Below are 22,121 nucleotides of genomic sequence, written 5' to 3'. Positions count from 1 at the left end.
ACATTCGCGGGATTCTGAATAAATTTTGGATCCCCATCAGAGAAAAATCTCGATTCTCGAAAGATCAGCACCAGTTGAACTGGTGGTGTAGGAGATTTTGCTCTTTGCGACCCAAGGGCGCGATCGCGAAGGTCTGAGACCTTGGGCATCATTAGCGTGTGATTGACTATCGTGATCGCAATGGGTAGTTGAGTAAGACATTGCGATCGCGAAGGGTAGTTTCGCTGACTTCAGTGAAATTAAATGACCGTTTTCAGCAGCTAAGTTCTATTTCGGGACTTAATAATTCTGGAATTTTGAGAGCTTCTCTAGGCATTTTTTGATCATTCTTGCTCCGGTGCATTGGAGATTCTCGTGAGAATATTTTAGAACCCTTTCTCACTCAAAAGCCTCATAAGTTTTGCATATTTTTGTTGTTTCTTGCATTTTTGAACTATTCAAGGCCTTGAATTTGGTGGGGTTATTTGAGCTCTTCCGATGCTCAAAATGTGCCCATTTTTGGAGCATAATTTTCTTGAGCTATTTTGGATCTTGTGACACAGTTGTTTTTTTAATTTCGTGCGCAGGTCCCAATGTCGAATTTTGACCCAATTTTAGTTCCATTTTTAATTATAGTAATATGGCTATCATTGGCTTTGTTTTGATGTGTTCTTCCATAATTTGATAGAGTGACATCTTTTGGAGGTGGCACAAAAGGGAAAAGTGCAAGTTTAGTAGTTCGTGAGTAGTTTTGGCTTTGAGGTAGCTTATGACTTCCTTTTGTTAGACTTGGCTTTGTTGGAATTGATATATTTTAGGTGGTAAGGTGTGATTAGGTTGGTGTTTTAGGTGTTGATATCTTATTTAGTATTTTGGAGTCGATGATCATCATTAGTAGCTAGTTTGGGTGTGAGCCAATGGAGCCTTAGTCTAGGTGCTAGCTTGACTTATTTACATCATTTAGAATCCTTAGAACTCACACCTAGGTGATTTGAACTTACGATGCCACTTGTTTAATTTGTTTGGTTTCGGTTGGTCACTCATTGTAATTTGTGGCTTATGCTTATGCCTTGGTTGTTTATGCTATTGAAATATTGGACAGAGGCCATGCTTTCGATACACCGGAGTCTTAGGTGAATGATATATGATGTTGATAAGCTATTTGTCTTATTTACCTCGTCGGTGTTAAAAACCCTTTTAAAAGAAAGAGTAAAAGATGATAATAAGAATTTTGGTTGATCATAAAATATGAGGGATTTAAGGAAATACAATGATATCTTTCCTTGTGTTCGGCTATAGAGGAAACCAAAAACTCTAGAGAGGAAATACGATGATATCTTATTTATGAAAACTCATGGTTGATGAGCTCTATGTATAATCCCGGAGGGCCCTTTTATTGACTTTGGGCTATACTTTATTTTATTGATAAGCTCAAGATGTGAATTTCAGGTGGTCCATTGATACATATTCCGGGTTATTATTTCGATGTTGATGAGCTTGAGATCGTAGTTTTAATGTTTTTTCCCTGTTATTATTAATATCATCCTGTTGCTTATTATATATTTACTCTTTCTGAGCTCGGTTGGCCTATGATACGTACTGAGTATCCCATGTTTTGGTACATAAACTGCACTTCTGTATCTTTTTGATGCAGCTCCCAGTTCGAGCCACCCTCAGCGCGCACCTGATCATCCATATCTATGCCAGATCTGAATTGTGGTTAGCTTCGGGCATTCAGAGACTTGCTACATTCCCTCTTTTACTCTGACTTGTATTTTGTATTTTGGACAATTCAGTTCTGCGTTGTGTATATATATATATTTATAACTAACCAGGCCCGTGGTTTTGGTCTAGTATCAGTTCATTATTTTGGTCAATATCAGGCATTTTATATATTTTGTATCATATTTACATTCTACACCCTGACCTGACTTTTCTTTTGTTATATTCTTTTTGCTTCCGCCTTCTTATGTTATTAATTATTTAATTAAATTGAGGTTTGACTTCCGTTTGACTTGAGTTTAGCTTGCCTACTCGGGAGTTATAGTTGGCGGCATCATGACCTGAATTCTGGTTGTGAAAGAGTGGAATCAGAGCTTCAGTTCACTGGTCTCACCATTATAGAAGTAAGTGTCTAGTAGAGTCTCGTGTGTCAGTACAATGATATCTGTATCCAATCTTCGGGAGGCTATATGATATTGTTAGGAATTAAGTCACTATTCTTATTTTTGATCATGCGTTAATAACGATGAACATCTCTAAACCTAATTGTTTTATTCTTTTTCAGATGGCGAGGACGAGATCCACCTAAGGCAGATGATGACCCCCTACGCCTACAGATAGAATCCATCTCGGGGTAGGGATCGAGGTCGATACAGAAGCTAGGGCAGAGCCTAGGCCACAACACTATTATTGGAGCCAGACATTGAGGTTGAGCAGTTGGAGGATCAGTCGGTGGAGGAGGATTCAGCCCAGCCCCCACCTAGATTTATGGCCATACTAGTGCAATAGGATACTCAAGCTCGAATCCTCAGCTTCGTGAAGGGTATGTCCGGAGCAGGGACATTGCCTAGCACATCAGTCGGACCTCATGTCCAAGAAAAGGCTCAAACCTCAGGACAAGCTGGGGCACAATATGATCCATTCCCAGTTCTACAACCTACTACTATAGCTCCTCATCCGGTGGTTCAGCCTATTTCTATGGTTGTTCAACACATGAAAGCTAGGTCAGTTATGACTATGGAGGAGCAGAAGATGTTTGGCAGATTTATCAGCTTGGCCCTTTCTAGGTTCTCAGGTGTAGCGGGCGAGGATGCCTATGACATTCTGGTTAGTTTCCAGGAGAGGTTGCACATCCACATATTAGTGGAGTCCCATGGGGTTGATTGCACTGCTTTCCAGCTGAATGGACCAGCAAAGTAATGGTGGAGGTCTTATCTTAGCTGCAGACCCGTGGGATTGCCACTGATGACATAGACCCAGTTCTCCGAGGCCTTCTTAGAGTAGTATGTACCCTGCAGTTTGAGGGAGAGGTTAAGAGATGAGTTCACAACACTTGTACAGGGATCGATAATGGTTACTGAGTATGATTCTCGATTCCGTGAGCACTCCAAGCACGCTACCATGATTATGCTAATAGAGGAGAAATAGGTAGAGGTTTTTTTAGAGGGTTATCTGTTTCTTTAAGGTTGGATGTTGCATCAAACTGTTCATTCTTGCAGATAGTAGATCATGTATATACTATTGAGGCTATACATGAAGCCTATGAAGAGAATGATAAGAGGCCTTATCGCCAGGGCAGTTTTTGTAGATGCCAATCACACGGTAGGGGTTCTTTTAGCAGAGGCCATTTACAGTAGTATCCACCTAGTAGACCCATTCAGACAGCCTTACAGCTTATTAATGGTAGATCAGCAGGTGTCAGTTGTCAGAGCGGCCAAACTTTAGGTCCACCTTCTCGGGGTTAGACTTTTAGGTATTCAAGATGTGGTGGCTATTCAAATTTAGCTGGGATATCACAAGGAGGTTCATTCAGAGGGCCATGCTATGAGTGTGGTATGATAGGCCACTTTTCTAGAGAGTGTCCTATTATCATCCATCACAGACACCAGAGTCAATAGGTTTAGGCCCTTAGGGCCCTAATTCAGCCGCCAAGAGAGTGTACAGGGTGGCAGAAGTGATTCTCAAGGTACTAGGGGTGGACCGCAGGTAGGTTAAACAAGTGATAGAGGTGCACACAATCATATGTATGTCTTTCCAGATTGCTAGAGGCGAAGACTCAGATATCATTATCATAGGTATGATCTCCGTCTCTCATCAGCCTGCCTATGCTTTATTTGATCCAGGGTCCACTTACTCGTATGTGTTTGCTCGTTATGCTACTCGATGGGATGTTTTATGTTATTCATTGCCCATACCTATATGTGTAGCTACTCTTATAGGTGATTCTTTAATAGTGGATCGAGTGTATCAATAATGTGTGGTGACTATCTTGGGGTATAATACTAGACTAGACTTGATTATGCTAGATATGGTAGATTTTGACTTGATTCTAGACATGGATTGGTTGTATACTCATCATACAATTTTAGATTAATTTTCCAAGATCGTTACCTTGTTTATGCCTAGTATTCCTTCGGTCGTGCGGGCAGGTGTAGCTAGTCATGTAATGTGTGGTGTGATATCCTTCCTCAAGGCTCAACGGTTAGTGGAAAAGGGGTGTCTAGCCTATCTTGCTTATGTCCGCAACTCTAGAACTGACACTCTTTTTATTGATTCTATTTCAGTGGTTCGACAGTTCTCTGATGTATTTCCCACCGATCTACCTAGGCTTCCTCCTGAGCGTGACATTGATTTCGGCATTGATGTTGAGCCGGGTATATAACCAGTCTTTATTCTACCGTATTGGATGGCTCTAGTTGAGTTGAGGGAGTTTAAGGTACATCTCTAGGACCTCTTAAGTAAGGGGTTTATTAGTCCAGTATGTCTCCCTGAGGTGCTCCTGAAAGAAAGATGGTACCTTACGTATGTGTATTTACTATAAGCAACTTCATAAAGTGACCATCAAGAATAGGTACCTGATGCCACAGATTGATGGCTTATTTGACCAGCTCCAAGGTGCAATAGTATTCTCTAAGATAGACTTGAGGTCAGGGTATCACTAGTTGAGGATTAAGGATTCAGATATCCTTATGACTGCTTTTAGGACTCGATACAAGTACTATGAGTTCTTAGTCATGTCTTTCAGGTTGACTAATGCCACCGCAGCATTCATGGATTTGATGAACCGTGTGTTCATACCCTACTTAGACTCCTTTGTCATTGTATTCATTGATGACATTCTAGTCTACTCTGGGAGCAGAGAGCAACATGAACAACACTTGAGGATAGTACTTTAGACCTTGCGAGATCAATAGTTATATGCCAAATTCTCTAAGTGTGAATTCTGGCTTGAGTCTATAGCTTTCCTAGGACACTTGGTGTCTAAGGATGAGATTATGGTAGATTCGATGAAGATAGCAATAGTTTATGATTGGGCTAGGCCCACTTCTCCTCCCGAGATTTATAGTTTCGTTGGGTTGGCAGGATATTACAGATGGTTTGTGGAGGGGTTCTCTTTTATTACAATGCCCTTGACTAGATTAACACAAAAGAATACTCCATTCTGGTGGTCTGATGAGTGTGAGGCGAGCTTCTTAAAGCTCAAAGCCTAGTTGACTTCAGCTCCGATTCTTACTCTTTCTATCAAAGAATAGGGTTTTACAATGTTTTATGATACTTCAGATGTTGTTTTAGGGTGCATTCTGATGTAATATGGTAGAGTTATTACATATACTTCCAGACAGCTGAAGGTACTTGAGCGGAACTACCCCATACATGATTTAGCATTGGCAGCGGTAGTCTTCGCATTCAAGATTTAGAGGCATTACTTGTATGGATCCCATTATGAGATCTACATGGACCACCGTAGTCTTCAGTACATATTTAGCCAAAAAGACATTAATTTGAGGCAGCGCAGGTGGTTGGAGTTGCTGAAGGACTATGACGTCACTATTCTCTATCACCCAGGTAAGGTAAATATAGTAGCATATGCTCTAAGTCAGAAGGCGGTGAGTATGGGGAGTTTGGTATTCTTATCAGTTGAAGAGCAACCTTTAGCTTTGGACATTTATTCCTTAGCTAACCAGATGGTTTGTCTTGATATTTTTGAGCCGGGCAAATTCGGGCACAACAGTTTGAGGACCCACAGCTAAGGGCGATTTGTGATAAGGTACTTAGTGGAGAGGCTAGGAAGGCAACCTTAGATCCAGAGAGCATTTTGATGATTGAGGGTCGTATCTATGTTCCTAGAGTTGGAGATTTAGTAAGGCTCATCCTTGAGGAAGGCCCATTGTTCCATATATTCCATTTATCCTGGTGCGGTGAAGATGTATTACGACCTACGACAACATTACTAGTGGTGTGGGATGAAGTGGGACATTACAGTTTTTATTGTTAGGTGATTGAACTGTCAGTAGGTTAAGTTCGAGCATCAAAGGCCAGGTGGTTTGAGCTAGCGACTACCCATTCTAAAATGGTAGTGGGAATAGATAGCTATCGGCTTTATAGTGGTTTTACCATATACCCCCGAGGTTTTGATTCTATTTGGGTCATTGTAGATAGATTGATCAAGTCTACTCACTTCTTACCAGTCCAGACTACCTACACTTCACAAAGATTGGCTCAGATTTACATCTGAGAGGTGGTGCAATTCCATGGGATGCCAGTATCTATTATTTCAGACTAAGATTGTAGACCGAGTATTCCTGGAAGTATTGCCCATGAAGGGCATAGTGAGATTTGGGAGGAGGGGTAAGCTTAACCCTAAGTTCATCGGTCCTTTTGAGATCTTTAAACAGGTAGGGGAGGTATCTTATGAGTTGGCCTTGCCCCCAACACTTTGAGGTATTCATCCTATGTTCCATATTTCTATACTGTGGCAGTATATCCCAGATGAGTCTTACATGCTTCATTGGGATTTGGTTCAGTTTGATGAGTCCTTATCCTTTGAAGAGGAGCTTGTGTCTATTTTGGACAAAGAGGTTAGGAAGTTGATGTCTAAGGAGATTCCATCGGTGAAAGTCCAGTGGAGGCATCGTCTAATTAAAGAGATTACTCAGGAGCCCGTGCAGGATATGAGGACCCAATATCCTCATCTTTTTGAGCCATCAGGTACCTTTCTTCCTTGACTTTCGAGGATGAAAGTCCTTTTAGTAGTGAATGTTGTAATGAGCTCCAAAGTAATTTTCATGCTTTTGCATATTTTTACCGTTTTCTCCTTTTCTGTAGCTTCTTTATATCCCTTATGTGCTGTTGGGATGGATCGCACGCTTCCCAAAGTATTTGGTTGAGTTTTGAGGTATTTTGGCCATTTTGAGGCTTAAAGTTTAGAAGAGTTAACTTTAGTCAACATCAAGAGAATTCAAGCATCGTATGAGAATTTCGATGGCTCTATCAGCTCTGGAAGGTCTATTTTGGTCTAAAAAAAAGGTTGGTTTGAGTTTTGGACTCTTTGGTTTGAGTTTGTGCGATTTGTTTTTTTAACTTAAAAGTTTTGGCCAAGTTTGCCTTCGATTAATATTTTGAGTAAATGTGCTCAGATCAAAATTTCATCAGTGCGGTTAGCTCCAGAATGTCGAATCTGGTCTAGAATGACCTTTGGTTTGGTTCTCGAGGTGCTCGAATTGAGTTTTAGGCCATTTGTGCTTTTGAAAATCCAAGGGCACGATCACGAAGGTCTGAGACCCTGGGCATCGTGATCATGTGATTGACTATCATGATCGCGATGGGTAGTTGAGTAAGAACTTGCAATTGCGAAGGGTAGTTTCGCTGACTTCAGTGAAATTAAATGACCATTTCCAACAGCTAAGTTCCATTTTCGGACTTGGTAATTCTGGAATTTTGAGAGCTCCTCTTGGCATTTTTTGATCATTCTTACTCCAATGCATTGGATATTCTCGTGAGAATGTTGCGGAACCCTTTCTCATTCAAAAGCCTCGTAAGTTTTGCATATTTTTGTTGTTTCTTGTATTTTTGAACTATTCAAGGGCTTAAATTTGGTGGGGGTTGTTTGAGCTCTTCCGATGCTCAAAATGTGCCCATTTTTGGAGCACAATTTTCTTGTGCTATTTTGGACCTTGTGACGGAGTTGGTTTTAGATTTTTGGCTTATGCTTATGCCTTGGTTTCTTCTGTTGTTGAAATATTGGGCCCGAGGCAGTGCTTTCGGTACACCAGAGTCTCAGTGAGTGATATATGATTTTGACATGCTATTTGTCTTATTTACTTCACCGGTGTTCAAAACTCCTTTTAAAAGAAAGAGTAAAAGATGATAATAGGACTTTTGGTTGATGATTAAATATGAGGTATTTAAGAAAATACAGTGATATCTTATTTATGGAACCTCATGGTTGATGAGCTCGAGGAGTAATTCCGGACTACCATTTATAGACTTTGGGCTACACTTTATTTTATTAATAAGCTCGAGGTGTGAATTTTGGATGGCCTATTGATACATATTCTGGGTTATTATTTCGATGTTGATGAACTCAAGGTATGATTTTGGGTGGCCCTTTTATTGATGAGATCAAGGGTTATTCCGAGCGCTTCATGATACTTTTGAAGGATATTGAGCCATAACTACGAGTTCACCTTGTGCATTTTTCTGATATTTTATGAGTTGAGATTATGGACTTGATGACATGATTTGTTGGATTTATTTGATTATTGTATGATCTTCCCATACCCCTTTTTCCTTGAGATCGTAGTTTTAATGTTTTTTCATTGTTATTATTAATATAATCTTGCTGCTTATTATATATGTATTCTTTCCGATCTCGGTCGACCTATTATGCCTACTAAGTACCCCATATTTTGGTACTCATACTGCACTTCTACTTCTTTTTAATGCATCTCCTAGTTCGAGCTACCCTCAGCGCACACCTGATAATCCGTATCTATGCCAGATCTGAATTGTGGTGCGCTCCCGACGTTCAGAGACTTGCTACATTTCCTCTTTTGATCTGAGTTGTATTTTGTATTCCGGACAGGCGGTTTTGCGTTGTATATATATATATATTCAGCTTTGTACTTAGTAGCTCTGGTATAAGTGACACCAGGTCTGGGGTTTCTGTCTAGTATCAGTTCACCATTTTGGTCACTATCGAGCCTTTTGTATATTTTATATTTTATTTACATATCTATACCCTAGCCTGACTTTTCTTTTGTTACATTCTTTTTTCTTCTGCCTTCTTATGTTATTAATTATGTAATTAAATTGCGGTTTGACTTTCGTTTGACTTGGGTCTTGTTTGCCTACTCGAGGGTTATAATAGGCGCTATCATGGACCGAATTTGGGTCGTGACATCCAGGTTGATAGGAAGAGCACCTTAGAAATTGCTAATTTCTTGGGTTCATGTCTTATCTCTTAGGGTACTAAGAAGCAGCATTTTGTTGCTCTTTCAACAGTCAAAGTTGAATATGTAGTAGCTGCCTCATGTTGTGCACAATTGCTGTGTATTAAGAAACAACTAGAAGATTTTGGGGTTGTTTCTCAAATAATTCCTCTTCTGTGTGACAACACCAGTGCCTTAAACATGGCAAAGAACCCAGTGCAACACAAGAGAACCAAGCACATAGATGTCAGGCATAACTTTCTGAGAGATAATGTTAAAAAGGGAAATATTATATGAAGTTTTGCAAAATTGAGGATCAAATTGCTGATATCTTCACTAAGGCTCTGAGCATGGATTATTTTGAGAAGAACAAATTGAAATTAGGTAGGCTCAAACTGAACTGATTTGGGTTTATCTAAAGCTCACAACTCTCATTGACTATGATTAGGATGCAGGTATCTTTGATCTTTGCATTGTATTATTTTGTGAACTTCAATTTTGTACCTATGCAGGTATACACTCACAAAAAATGAGCTTGAATAAAAAGAGAATTGGAGGAGTCGGATAAATCGTTCCTAACTTATAGAGAGGGACTTGGTCCTGTCTCAAGGTTAAGTATTCCTTACATTGCATTGTTAACTTCTTATGTGAATCGTTATGATTGCCACATGTCAGTCATCTGTCTTCTGACCATTGTACCATCAGTTAAAACTCAATGATCATGACCTTTTCTAAGGGACCTAACACATCTTTTCCTTTCCTTTTATATACCTTCACAAGTTCCTCATTTTCAAAAATCAAAACCTTATTCTGTTCTGAAGCAAATTTATCTCTCTCTCTAAAATTTCATCTTTCATTCTGTCTCCAGATCCTAAGATGTCTAACCCAAGTTCAAAAACTCAGGATATGCTTAAAGCCCTTCAAGATATTGATCTTACTGCATTTCTTAGTAGTTCTGATACTCCATCTTTTTCTACTCCTTCTTCAACCCTTCCCGCGGGTGAAGTGTCTGAAAACCCTGTTCCTGTTGCCACTATTAAAGTCAATGAACAAGAATTCCCTGTAGTCTCTCCTACTATGGACTTGAATGAGCCTCAAAACATGTCCTCAAATGAGTTTATTCAGTCCAAACTCATTTTTTAACCTAAGTTATCCTTGTCTCTACCTGGTATGCCTTCAAACGATATTATAGAGAAATAATTTGAAGGGGATCTTCCTGAAAGAAAAAGGATTTGAGTCAAACATTATGGTAATGAGTGAAGAATTGGTAGTTGAAAGCTTGGCTGTAGAGAGTTTTGCAACCATGCAGGACAAAGTTGTACCTTCATTCTCAGAAGAAGAACCAGGTAATGCCAATCTTCCTCCCTCTAAAGAACCTCCTTCTAACTTGGACAAAACCATGAAAATTGCCCCACATTTCATAAGTGCACTTGACGATGAAAGCGATGAGTATAATATGCCATTGTCTTCGGGAATTAAAAGAACAATGGTGCCTACATCAAGCAAAGGGAAGGAGAAAGTGGTTGAGACACCAGTCTTGAAGCCAAAACCCAATCCCACTACAATGAGTTCATCTAAGAAACTGATGTGTAATGCTATGAAAGTAAGCAAGGAAAGAACCACTAAGAGAAGGAGATGAAGATTGTCAAGAATTAATGAGACTGTCATGCCTTATGAAGAGTATATCATTGAGGTGTCTAAAGGAGAAAATGACAGTGAGACTGAATCAGAGAAAGGTGAAAAAAATGCTGAGAGACTACCTACGAAGGCTCTTCCTAGAGGGAAAAGAGTCACAAATCTAAGGACAAGAAAAGGCTCTAAGAAGAAACCAGTAAGAAAGAAGAGGAAAGGAAAAGGAGAAGAAGTAAAGGAAGAAAAGAAGAAATCAAACTGTAAGGCCCCGAAAGTTGAACAATTGGAACCACAGAGAATCTCTCAAAGTATGACCTGTCTTCAAGTTGACGTATCACTCTATGACTCGTAGTCCCTTCTACGACACGTAGGGATAAGTCATAAGGTGAATCCCAAGGGCCTGTCTAGGACCAAACTCAGGAGTGACCCTACGACCCCACATGATGAATCATAGACGTGTTGATAAATTGTAATAACGAGTTATGGTCAAACTTTAGAGACCCTTAAATTACAGGTTTTTAGACTTGTAGGATAAGTCAAGTTGAAAATTCATAATCATATTGAAGATTCATAATCATGACTCATAGATGAAACTTTAGAGGTTACCAAATCTCAGAAATTTAAGACCTGCACGATGAATGAAGTCTACGAGTTGTAGACTTAAGAACTACTCATAGAACCCTAGTCGTAGGTTCAAAATCCAAAATTAATGAAAGGGAATATTCTCTTTTCACAAAGTGTGGTGCAATGTATCTAGACACAAATTATGGCTATGTTCAAGCCTATAAATACCCCACCCTCCAAAATTCCCTTTATTCTAAATCATTCTTCAAATTTCTCTAAGGCAAGATCACAAATCCTATCAAGCTCTTCTCCAAATTTCAAGCTAGGGTTTCAAAAGCGCTTCTTCAATTTTGAGTTGATTTCACCAAGGTGTGTGGGGATTGATCCATGAGTTCTTTTCACCCATGGAGTCCCAAGGTTTCCTCAAGGTTTTCTTCAATTTTCAATTATCTATTAACCCTAGTTTTGATGAACTGCATCGGGTTATTTCAATTTTATTTTAAAGATGTTATCAATGATCATTATAAATATGTTTATACATCAATTGCATGATTTTGAGTTGAATTATGAATGCCCATGCCTAAAGTTATTTTTAGTCATGATTATGAAACTTAAGGATGATTTTCATGAGTTTGATTATGAGTTCAATAATGATTCAAAAAAAGTTTTTATGAATGAAGTTGAGATTATGATGAAAGTTATGATGATGACAATTATATCTAAAAGAGTTATTATGGTGTGATAAGTATAATTCTCACAAACTCATGTTAAAGATGGTGATCAGGAAAATTCTCACCAAAGTTTTGGATTCTTATGAATCACTAAAGTTAATGAGCTAATCTTATTATGTTTTATAAAGATGGATTGATAAGTAGTTACTATTTTTCCCTATAATGTTTATGATCATGTTTTAATGAATTATGCTAGGATATTAACTAAGTTTAAGCGAACTTATAGGTGGGTTCGGTCTGGTAACATAATTAGTTACCCAAGAGAATCCTAGTAGAAACGTAAAGTCCCAAACTATATTGCCCCCGTAGGTTGCCTTCATGGCTCATCTAGTGGATCAACATATAGCTTACAAAGTTAAAGTTGTTCGCACGGAGTCTACCTTGGCAAGTAGCCTCTTTCTTCTCGATGTGGGAGTTACATCAAATTATGTCGGTTAAAGGTCTTATCCCACACAAGTTGAATGCAAAGATATGAGATTTACTATGAAGTTTTATGATGAATTGACCATAAGTTTTCATATGTTTTCAAATGCTCTTAAGCCTTACTCATGCTTATTATGATTGGTCATGTATCCTATGTAATATTTCTCATGTCCTATTACTTTTTCATGCATAACTCACATACTTTATACCTTTTATGTACTAACACATATTTCATCTACATTGTCTCATAATGTAGGAGCTAATATACTAACGTATATTTCGCCTACATTGTCTCATAATGTAGGAGAGGGAGAAGATCATCTTATTCGTGGCTAGATTTTCTTAGTTCTAAAGAGTTGGTGAGTCCTCATTCATTGAGGACATGATTTTTTTTTTCATATTGCTACTATGACTTTTTATTATAATTCAGGTGAGATTGGAGCTTTTCCTAATCCCCCATCAAGTCTAGGATAGAGGCATGTTTAGACGTTCAAGTTGATGTAATCCCATTAAGCATTTTGTTGGAGTTTACTTCCCTTTGACTTCTTTTTGAATGGATTCTTCTTCTTATCTTGTTATATTTTTTTACCTTATGTATGCGATGTATGCTACGATGTCTTGGTTGGTATCCTTTCAGTCCCAATCGCTATGTCACGTCTAGGCCTTAGGCTTGGGTCATGACAAATTTGGTATCAGAGCATAATGTTTAAGAGTGTCCCAGAGAGTCTAGCATGCCGTGTTGAGTAGAGTTTTGTGAAGCATACCACATCTATAAATATGAGGCTATGAAGCGTCTTAGGAAAATCTTACTTATTTTATAATATATGTCATGCAGTAGAGTGGTACTCTATGTCCTTCTCTCTAATGTTTATTCTTTGAGATTTTTAGAAAATGCCTCCATGAAGATACCCCGATCGAAGGATTGTGGTTGAGGAGGAGAAACAAACTCCGATTGATCCCTTGAATGACCAAGTCTCTAATGTTGAGTTTCAAGTGGCCTTTTAAGTACTTTCTCAAGCCGTGATGGCACAAGCAAATCGTGAGGTGTTGCTCCCATGAACCCCAGTGTGGGTATAGTGGAAACAAGAGTTCGTGACTTCATGAGGATGAATTCTCTAGAGTTTTTTTATTCCAAGGTGGAAGAGGATACACAAGACTTTATTGATAACATTCACAAGATCGTGGAGATTATTGGAGTTAGACCAGTAGAGATGGCGGAGTTGGCTACTTATCAATTGAAGGGTATTGTTCGAATTTAGTTTGATCAATATAAGAGTGAGAAGCCTAGAGAGATAGATCCCGTGACTTATGAGGAATTTAAAAGAGTTTTTCTTGATCTCTTTTTCCCATTAGAGTTGAGGGAGGCCAAGGTACAAGAGTTCATCAATCTTAAGTAAGGTGGTATGAGTGTGAGGGAGTATGCCCTCAATTTCACTCAATTGTCAAAATATGCTTCATTCATGATTGCTGACCCAAGAGCTCGTATGAGCAATATTGTGTTAGATGTGCTTTCTAAGGAGTGCAAGGTGGCCATGTTGATTTGGGAAATGGACATCTCTAGACTTATAACCTATGCAGAGCAAATAGAGGGTGAAAAGCTAACAGAGAAAACTAGAGAGTCCAAGAGGGCAAGTATGGATGGTGATGATTCCTCTCATGCTACGTCTAAAAGTGGTGGACGTCCTCATTTTTGCCAAAAGTACTCCGTAAAAGGTTCTTCAAATGCCACTACTCCAAGGTTTGACAAGGATAGGGTGCCCAACCCTAAGCCTTAAGGTGCTTCTATTGGCCAAGTTACCCCCACATGCAACAAATGTGGAAAAAACCACAAGGGAGAATGTTTAGTGGGTTTGCATGCATGCTATTGATGTGGCAAGCTAGGTAATCATGCTAAGGAATGTAAGGTCAAATATAGTCATCCTCAAGGATAAGTTGCTCATGGTGGCCAAGTGCAACAAGGTTCTCGAGTGCAACCAAAGGGTGGTCAACGCAATAATCAGTTTTATGCTCTTCATGGTAGGTAAGAGGTGGAGGAGACTCTCGATATTGTTACCGATATGTTATGGGTCTTTCACTATGATGTTTATGCTTTACTTGATCCGAGTGCCAATTTGTCTTTTGTTACTCCTTATATGGCCATGAGATTTTATGTTAACCCCAAAATATTGTAGAGTCTTTTTCTGTTTATACTCTCGTAGGTGAGTCAATTGTGGCTAAAAAGTATTTAGAAGTTGTTCAGTTTTGATTTTCCATAAAGTAACTCTATGTGATCTAGTTGAGCTTGAAATGACCGATTTTGATGTTATCCTTGGTATGGATTAACTATAGGTTTTATGTTTCTATTAATTGTATAACTTGAGTGGTTAAGTTCATATTCCCTAATGAGTCGATCCTAGAATAGAAGGGTAGTAATTTTTTATTTAAAGGTCAATTCATTTATTGCCTTAAAGCTCGAAAAATGATTTCCAAAGGTTGTATCTACCATTTTGTGAGGGTTAGGGATACTAATTTTGAAGCCTTTACTCTAGAGTCAGTCCCTATTATTAATGGGTTTTCGGATGTATTTCCCAATGATATAACCGGTGTTCTTCTCAAAAAGGAAATTGACTTTGGCATATATCTAATTTTGGGTAGTCAACCCATTTTTATTCCCCCTTACTGAATGGCTTCAACAGAACTAAAGGAGTTAAAGGATCAATTGAAAGACTTGTTAGACAAAGGTTTCATTAGACCAAGTATATCCCCATGGGGTGCTCCCATTTTGTTTGTTAGAAAAAAATAGTTTTCTATGTATGTGTATTGACTACCAACAATTGAACAAAGTAACCATCAAGAATAAATATCCAATTCCCAAGATAGATGGTTTGTCTGACCAATTGTAAGGGGCAAGTTACTTTTCTAAGATTGACCTCCATTCCGATTATCACCGACTAAGGGTGAGGGAGTGTAATATTCCCAAGATCACATTTCGAACAAGTTATGGCCATTATAAGTTTTAGTTATATCATTTGGATTGAACAATGCCCCCGCGACATTCATAGACTTGATGAATAGGGTTTTCAAATAATATTTGGACATATTGGTAATTATGTTTATTGATGACATTTTGGTTTAATCTCAGAATGAAGAGAGCATGCTAATCACTAGAGGGTTGTATTTCAAACTCTAAGGGACAAACAATTATTTGTCAAGTTCAATAAGTGTGAGTTTTGGCTAAGGGAGGTTGCTTTCCTTAGTCATATTGTGTCCAGTTAAGAAAATCGAAGTGGTTAAGAGTTGGTTTAGACCATTGTCTCCTTTGGATATTAGAAGTTTCTTGAGCCTAGCCAGATATTATAGAAGATTTGTAAAAGGGTTTTCATCGATGTCGTCACCTTTGACTAAGTTAATTCAAAAGAAAGTGAAGTTTCAATGCTCGGAAGCTTGTGAGAAGAGTTTCCAAGAATTGAAAGATCATCTTACTACTGCCGCTATTTTGACCTTGTCAGAAGGGTCTGAAGGTTTTGTTGTATATTGTGATGATTCATGAATTGGTCTTGGTTTTGTTTTGATGCAACATATAAGGTGATGGCCTGTGCTTCTAGGCAACTTAAGGTGTATGAAAAAAACTATCAAACTCATGACATGGAATTAGGGACGATTGTGTTTGCCTTGAAGATTTAGAACACTATCTTTATGGTATCCATGTGGATGTGTTTACCGACCATAAAAGTTTACAATATGTGTTTAAGCAAAAAAACTTGAACCTTTGGCAAAAGAGATGGATAGAATTATTGAAAGATTGTGATACAAGTGTGTTGTACCATCCGGGTCAAGCTAATCTGGTTGCCGATGCACTAAGTAGATTGTCCATAAATAGTGTTGCACATGTTGAGGAAGGCAAGAAAGAATTGGTTAAGGATGTGCATGGGTTGTCTTGATTAGGTGTTCCGTTGGTTGATTCCAATGATGGAGGTATCCTTATTCAAGATGGTTCGGAATCATCTCTTATGATGGATGTCAAGGCCAAGAAAGACAATGATCCTATGTTGGTTGAATTAAAGAAGTCGGTTGCTGAAAATTCCATTTGAGGCTTTTTCCCGGGAGAGATGGGGTACTTCGCTACAAAGGTTATTTGTGTGTTTCTAATGTTGATAGGTTAAGAGAGTTGATATTGAATGAGGCCCATAGTTCTCGATATTTGATTCATTTGGGATCTACCAAAATGTATCATGATTTGAGGGAAGTGTATTTGTTGAATGGTATGAAGAAGGATATAGAGGAGTTTGTAGGTAAGTGTCCAAATTTCCAACAAGTTAAAGTTGAGCATCAAAAAATTGGGGTGTTTAGCTCAAGACATTGAAATCCTACTTGGAAGTGGGAAGATGTGAATATAGACTTTGTAACGGGTTTGCCTCATATTAAAAAACAATATGATTTCATTTGGGTTGTTGTGGAATTAATGACTAAGTTGGCTCATTTTCTACTAGTTAAGACTTCCTATGGTGCTGAAGATTATGCTAAGTTGTATGTTCATGAGTTGGTAAGACTTCATGGTTTTCCCTTTTCCATTATATCGGATTGAGGTACCCAATTTACTTGTCACTTTTTGAAGTCGTTTTGTGGGTCTTGGTACAAAGGATAAGTTAAGTACTATTTTCCATCCTTAAATCAATGGTCAAGCCGAAAGAACGATTCAAAATTTAGAGGATATGCTAAGGGTATGTGTTATTGATTTAAAAGAAATTTGGGATGAACACCTACCATTCATTGAGTTTTCCTACAACAATAGTTATCACTGTAGAATCCTAATGGCTCCTTTTGAAGCATTATATGAGAGAAGATGTAGGTCCCTGGTGGGATGGTTTAAAGTAGGTGAGATGGTGCTGATTGGTCCAGATTTGGTTATAGATGCTATGAAAAAAGTGAGACTCATAAGGGAGAGGTTGAAGATGAATTAAAGTCGCCAAAAGTCCTATTCAGACATTATGAAAATAAAGCTTGAATTTGAGGTAGATGTTTGGGTTTATTTGAATGTTTCAACCATGAAGGGTGTAATGCATTTTGTTAAGAAAGGGAAATTGAGTCCGAGATATGTTGGACCTTATAATATATTGAGGCATATTGGCCAGGTGGCTTATACGTTAGATTTTCCATTTGAGTTAGCTACGGTTCACTCGATTTTTCATGTATCTATGTTGATAAAGTTTGTGGGTGATCTGAATTCCATTTTACCATTGAAAGATTTGAGTATTGAAGAGAATTTGACTTATGCGGAGGTTCCGGAGGAAATCTTAGACCGACAAGTGAAGAAGCTAAGAAATAAAGACGTTGTGTCCGTCAAAGTAATATGGAGAAATCAACAAGTAGAGAGTGCTACTTGGAAAGCAGAGGCGAACACAATGAAATGATACCCATATCTCTTTTCCTCTACTCAAGCCTAAGGTAGTAATTTGTTCTTATTCTAATCAATTAAACTCCTATGTATTTAGTTCCTCCTATGTCATTTATATGCATGCATGTTCATAAAAGTTGATTTTAAGCCATATTTTATGTTAAGTTTGAAATTTTCATGTTCTATACATTCTAATGTGCCATTGTATTCATGTTGGGTTGCTACTCCTCCTTTCTTGTCTTTCCAAAGCTAGTTGAATCTCATTAAAGAACGAATGTTCCCAAGAGAGAGATATTGTAAGGCCTCAGAAGTTAAAAAGTTGGAACCAAAGAGAATCTCTCAAAATATGGCCTGTCCTCAAGTTGACGGGTCACGCTATGACTTATAGTCCCTTCTACGGCTCATAAGGACTAGTCATAGGGTGAATCTTAAGGGCCTATTCAAGACCAAACTCAGGAGAGACCCTACGACTCCACATGATGAGTCATAGATGTGTTGACGACTTTTAATAATGAGTCATGATGAAGCTTCAGAGACCCTCAAATTGCAGGTTTTCAGACCTGCAGGATGAGTCAAGTTGATGACTTATAATCATAATAATGAGTCATAATCATGACTCGTAGATGAAACTTCAGATGTTACCAAATCCTAGAAAATTAGTACCTGAACGATGACTTAAGTCTACGAGTCGTAGACCTAAGGATGACTCGTAGAACCCTAGTCGTAGGTTCAAAATCTGAAATTAATGAAGGGAAATATTGTCTTTTTCCTAAGTTCGGTGCAATGTATCTATACACAAAATATGGCTAAGTTCAACCCTATAACAACTCCACCCTTAAAAATTCCCTCTATTCTAAATCATTTTTCAAATTTCTCTAAGGCAAGATCACAAATCCTCTCAAGCTCTTCTCCAAATTTCAAGCTAGGGTTTCAAAAGAAATCAAATTCGTCTTCAATTTTGAGTTGATTTCACAAAGGTATGTGGGGATTTATCCATGAGTTCCTTTCACCCATAGAGTTTCACAAATTTTTAATTATCCGTTAACGCTAATTTTGATGAATTGCATTCGGCTGGTTCAATTTCATTTTTAGATGTTATCAATGATAATTATAAGCATGTTTCTACATGAATTGCATGATTTTGAGTTGAATTATGAATGTTAATGCCTAAAGTTATTTTTAATCATGATTTTGAAGCTTAAAGTTGATTTTCATGAGTTTGATTATGAGTTCAATGATGATTCAAAGAAAGTTTTTATAAATAAAGTTGAGATTATGATGAAAGTTATTATGATGATCAATTATGATCCAAGAAAGTTATTATGGTGTGATAAGTACAATTCTCACACACTCATATTTAAGATGGTGATAAGGACAATTCTCACCAAAGTTTATGGATTCCTATGAATCACTAAAGTTAATGAGCTACTCTTATTGTGTTTTATAAAGATGGATTGATAGGTAGTTACTATCTTTCCCTATAATATTTATAATCATGATTTAATAAATTCCATTGGGATATTAACTAAGCATAGGGAGAACTTATAGGTGGAGTTCGGTATGATAACATAGTTAGTTATCCAAGAGAATCTGAGTAGTAACCTAAAGTCCAAAACTATGTTACCCCCGCAGGTTACCATCATGGCTTAGCTAGTGGATCCACATATAACTCACAAAGTTAACGTTGTTCTCATGGAGTCTACCTTGTCAAGTAGCCTCTCTCTTCTCAATGTGAGAGTTATATCGTATTCCATGTCATAGCTTGCATGGCCCTAATATGTCGGTTAAAAATATTATCCCACACAAGCTAAATGCAAAGATATGAGATTTACTATGAAGTTTATGATGTATTGACCATACGTTTTCATATGTTTTCAAATGCTTTTAAGCCTTACTAATGCTCATTATGATTGGTCATGCATCCTATGTTATATTGGTCATGTCTTATTAATTATTCATGCATAACTCTCTTCTATGTTCTAACATATATTTTTCCTACATTGTCTCATAATGTAGGAGCCGGTGACGATCATCCTATTTATGGCTAGAGTTGCTTAGTTCTCAAGAGTTGGTGAGCCCTCATTCATCGATGAGATGAATTTTCTTTCATATTGATACTTTCACTTTCTCTTATGATTTGTGTGATCTAGGATCTTGTTCTAAGCCCCCATCAAGTCTAGGATAGAGGCTTGTTTAGACGTTTAAGTTGATGTAAGCCCATTATGGGCATTTGGTTGAAATTTACTTTCCTTTGACTTCTTGTTGAATGGGTTCTTCCGCTTATGTTGTTATGTTTCTTTACCTTATGTATGTGATGTATGCTAAGATGGTTTGGTTGGGATCCTTTAGGTTTTCGATTACCGTGTCACGTGTAGGCCCCAGGCTTGGGTTGGGACACAAATAAAAAAGAGTGTCATCCCTTGAACAATACCCAAAAAGGTGAGAATCCTCTCCCAATACTGATGAAATGGATATAGATGAGTTATTTGCTGCATCTAAACCTAAGCCTGACAAGGGACCAGGTTCAAGTAGTAAAAAAATGAAGGTTGAGAAGGAGCTATCCTAGGAAGAAAGATTCAATATTTTGATGACTCAAAAATTATTAAATGGTAGGTTGTTCTACACTGATATTATGGATAAGCCAGGGATGTGTGACTTAGCTGATGCAATAGAGCTTCAAGGATGGACTCACCTATTCATAGACCATGTTCCAGTGTTGCATGAATTAGAGGTTCGAGATTTTTACTTTGATGTTGAATTTAAGGATGATGGATGTCTTTACACCAATATTTAAGGTTTAGATATTTATTTGAATAAATATGTTCTTGGTGAAATTCTGAAAGTGAAATTAGAGGGGATCAGATCTGTCAAAAGAATGGGCTGTTCAAAGAAATTTGTTCAGGAGTGTGGAAAACTCCAAAAATTAAATACATCAGACATTCCAAAGAGGTTTTTAAAGGGAGTGTATCAGTTGTACAAGGTAGTGCTTCCTAAGTCTGAGAAGAGGACAGTAGCATTTGTTGCTGATTTGTTCGTCATGGAAGCATTGAGCATGTTTGATGCTATTATTCTACCAGCACTTATGTTGGAACACTTGCACAAAATAATCACTACTAAAGATGGCAAGCATGGTATGCGGTATGGGTATTTCCTCACTAGAGTGTTCAATCATTTTAATGTTCTTCTTAGTGCAGGTGTAAGAGGAACTGTTAAACAGATATTTTCTATGAACACTTTAGTTGAATGTGAGTGCGTGAAGGGAAAGACTGGGAAAGTAAGCAGGATATCAAAATAGTTGATCAAAAAAACCTAGTTAATGCATATATTGAAAGGTATGATCGCTCTGTTGAGTGATAAAGATGCTGAGATTGCAAGTCTTAAGGCATAGCTAGATAAAGTACAATAAGAGGGACCAGGTTCTTCTGAATTGCAAGTACTTAGGGAAGAGAATAATAGTCTTGCTGCACAGGTCACCAGTCTCAAGGACAAACTTCTTCAACACTATGAGAGTTCCACCATTCATTTGTCCCTCTTCCTCAAATCCCTCACTAAAAAGCCCCCCATCCTCTTAGTGTGTTTTTCTGAAATTCCCCTGATTTCCTTAAACTAATGACAGTGGTTTGTATTTTTAGTTGTTTTGTAATGTACTGAATATTATGCTTAATTTATTGTGACTGAATGACTCTATTTCTCCTATTATCTTCTTGATTCATTACTGATTGAATTGTACTTGTGTTGCCCTTAGTGGCCATGACTTTTCTAAGAATATGCATGCTTTGATCTTAGTTTACTATTTTTCTTTTTTTTATTATGTCAAAAGGGGGAATATATTTAAGCTGAATGATCATTTAGAATCAATATCATTGAATTGATGAGAAGGGAACTGGACTGGTGATGCAAAAAGGTAAATATTGTGAAGTGGGGAATATTAATGATAGGGGGAATTGCTATTGCTTTTGGTTTTGAATCTGTTCTGTATGTAGTGGAACTGAATGTGTGTAAAAAGAGAATGTTGTAAGGGGTTTGTCATCATCAAAAAGGGGGAAATTGATAATTCTTAATGCTGTTGGTTTTGATGATTTAACAAACTAAGGAAACAGGTAAGGGACCTGATCCCTTAGAGGACTCTAAGTTGATAATATTAGCAGACAATAGTACCAAACAGATCCTTCCAAATTTGCAGGTCTGTTGTGTGTGTATCCGAGTCTATGTGCAGGAGGACAGTTGTCTATCCAATAGAAAATTTCCAACACAATGTATATAATTTATATATATATTAATTATAATATTTCCTACTCAGATTTTTGAAATCAATGAAAAAGAAAACCATTGAAGCTTTTGCTCTCTGAAATCTTCTCTTGAAGAAGACGAAAGACCTAGTTGAGTTAGAGTTATCAAGAGTTTGTTCTTGTTTTAAAGTCTTGATTTCATGGTCTTAATATTTATAATGTCTATTTCTAATCTATAAAGGAATTAGACCAGTTC

Source organism: Solanum dulcamara, chromosome 9, assembly GCF_947179165.1.
Source record: "Solanum dulcamara chromosome 9, daSolDulc1.2, whole genome shotgun sequence".
NCBI lineage: Eukaryota > Viridiplantae > Streptophyta > Magnoliopsida > Solanales > Solanaceae > Solanum > Solanum dulcamara.
This window is presented reverse-complemented; position numbering follows the sequence as displayed.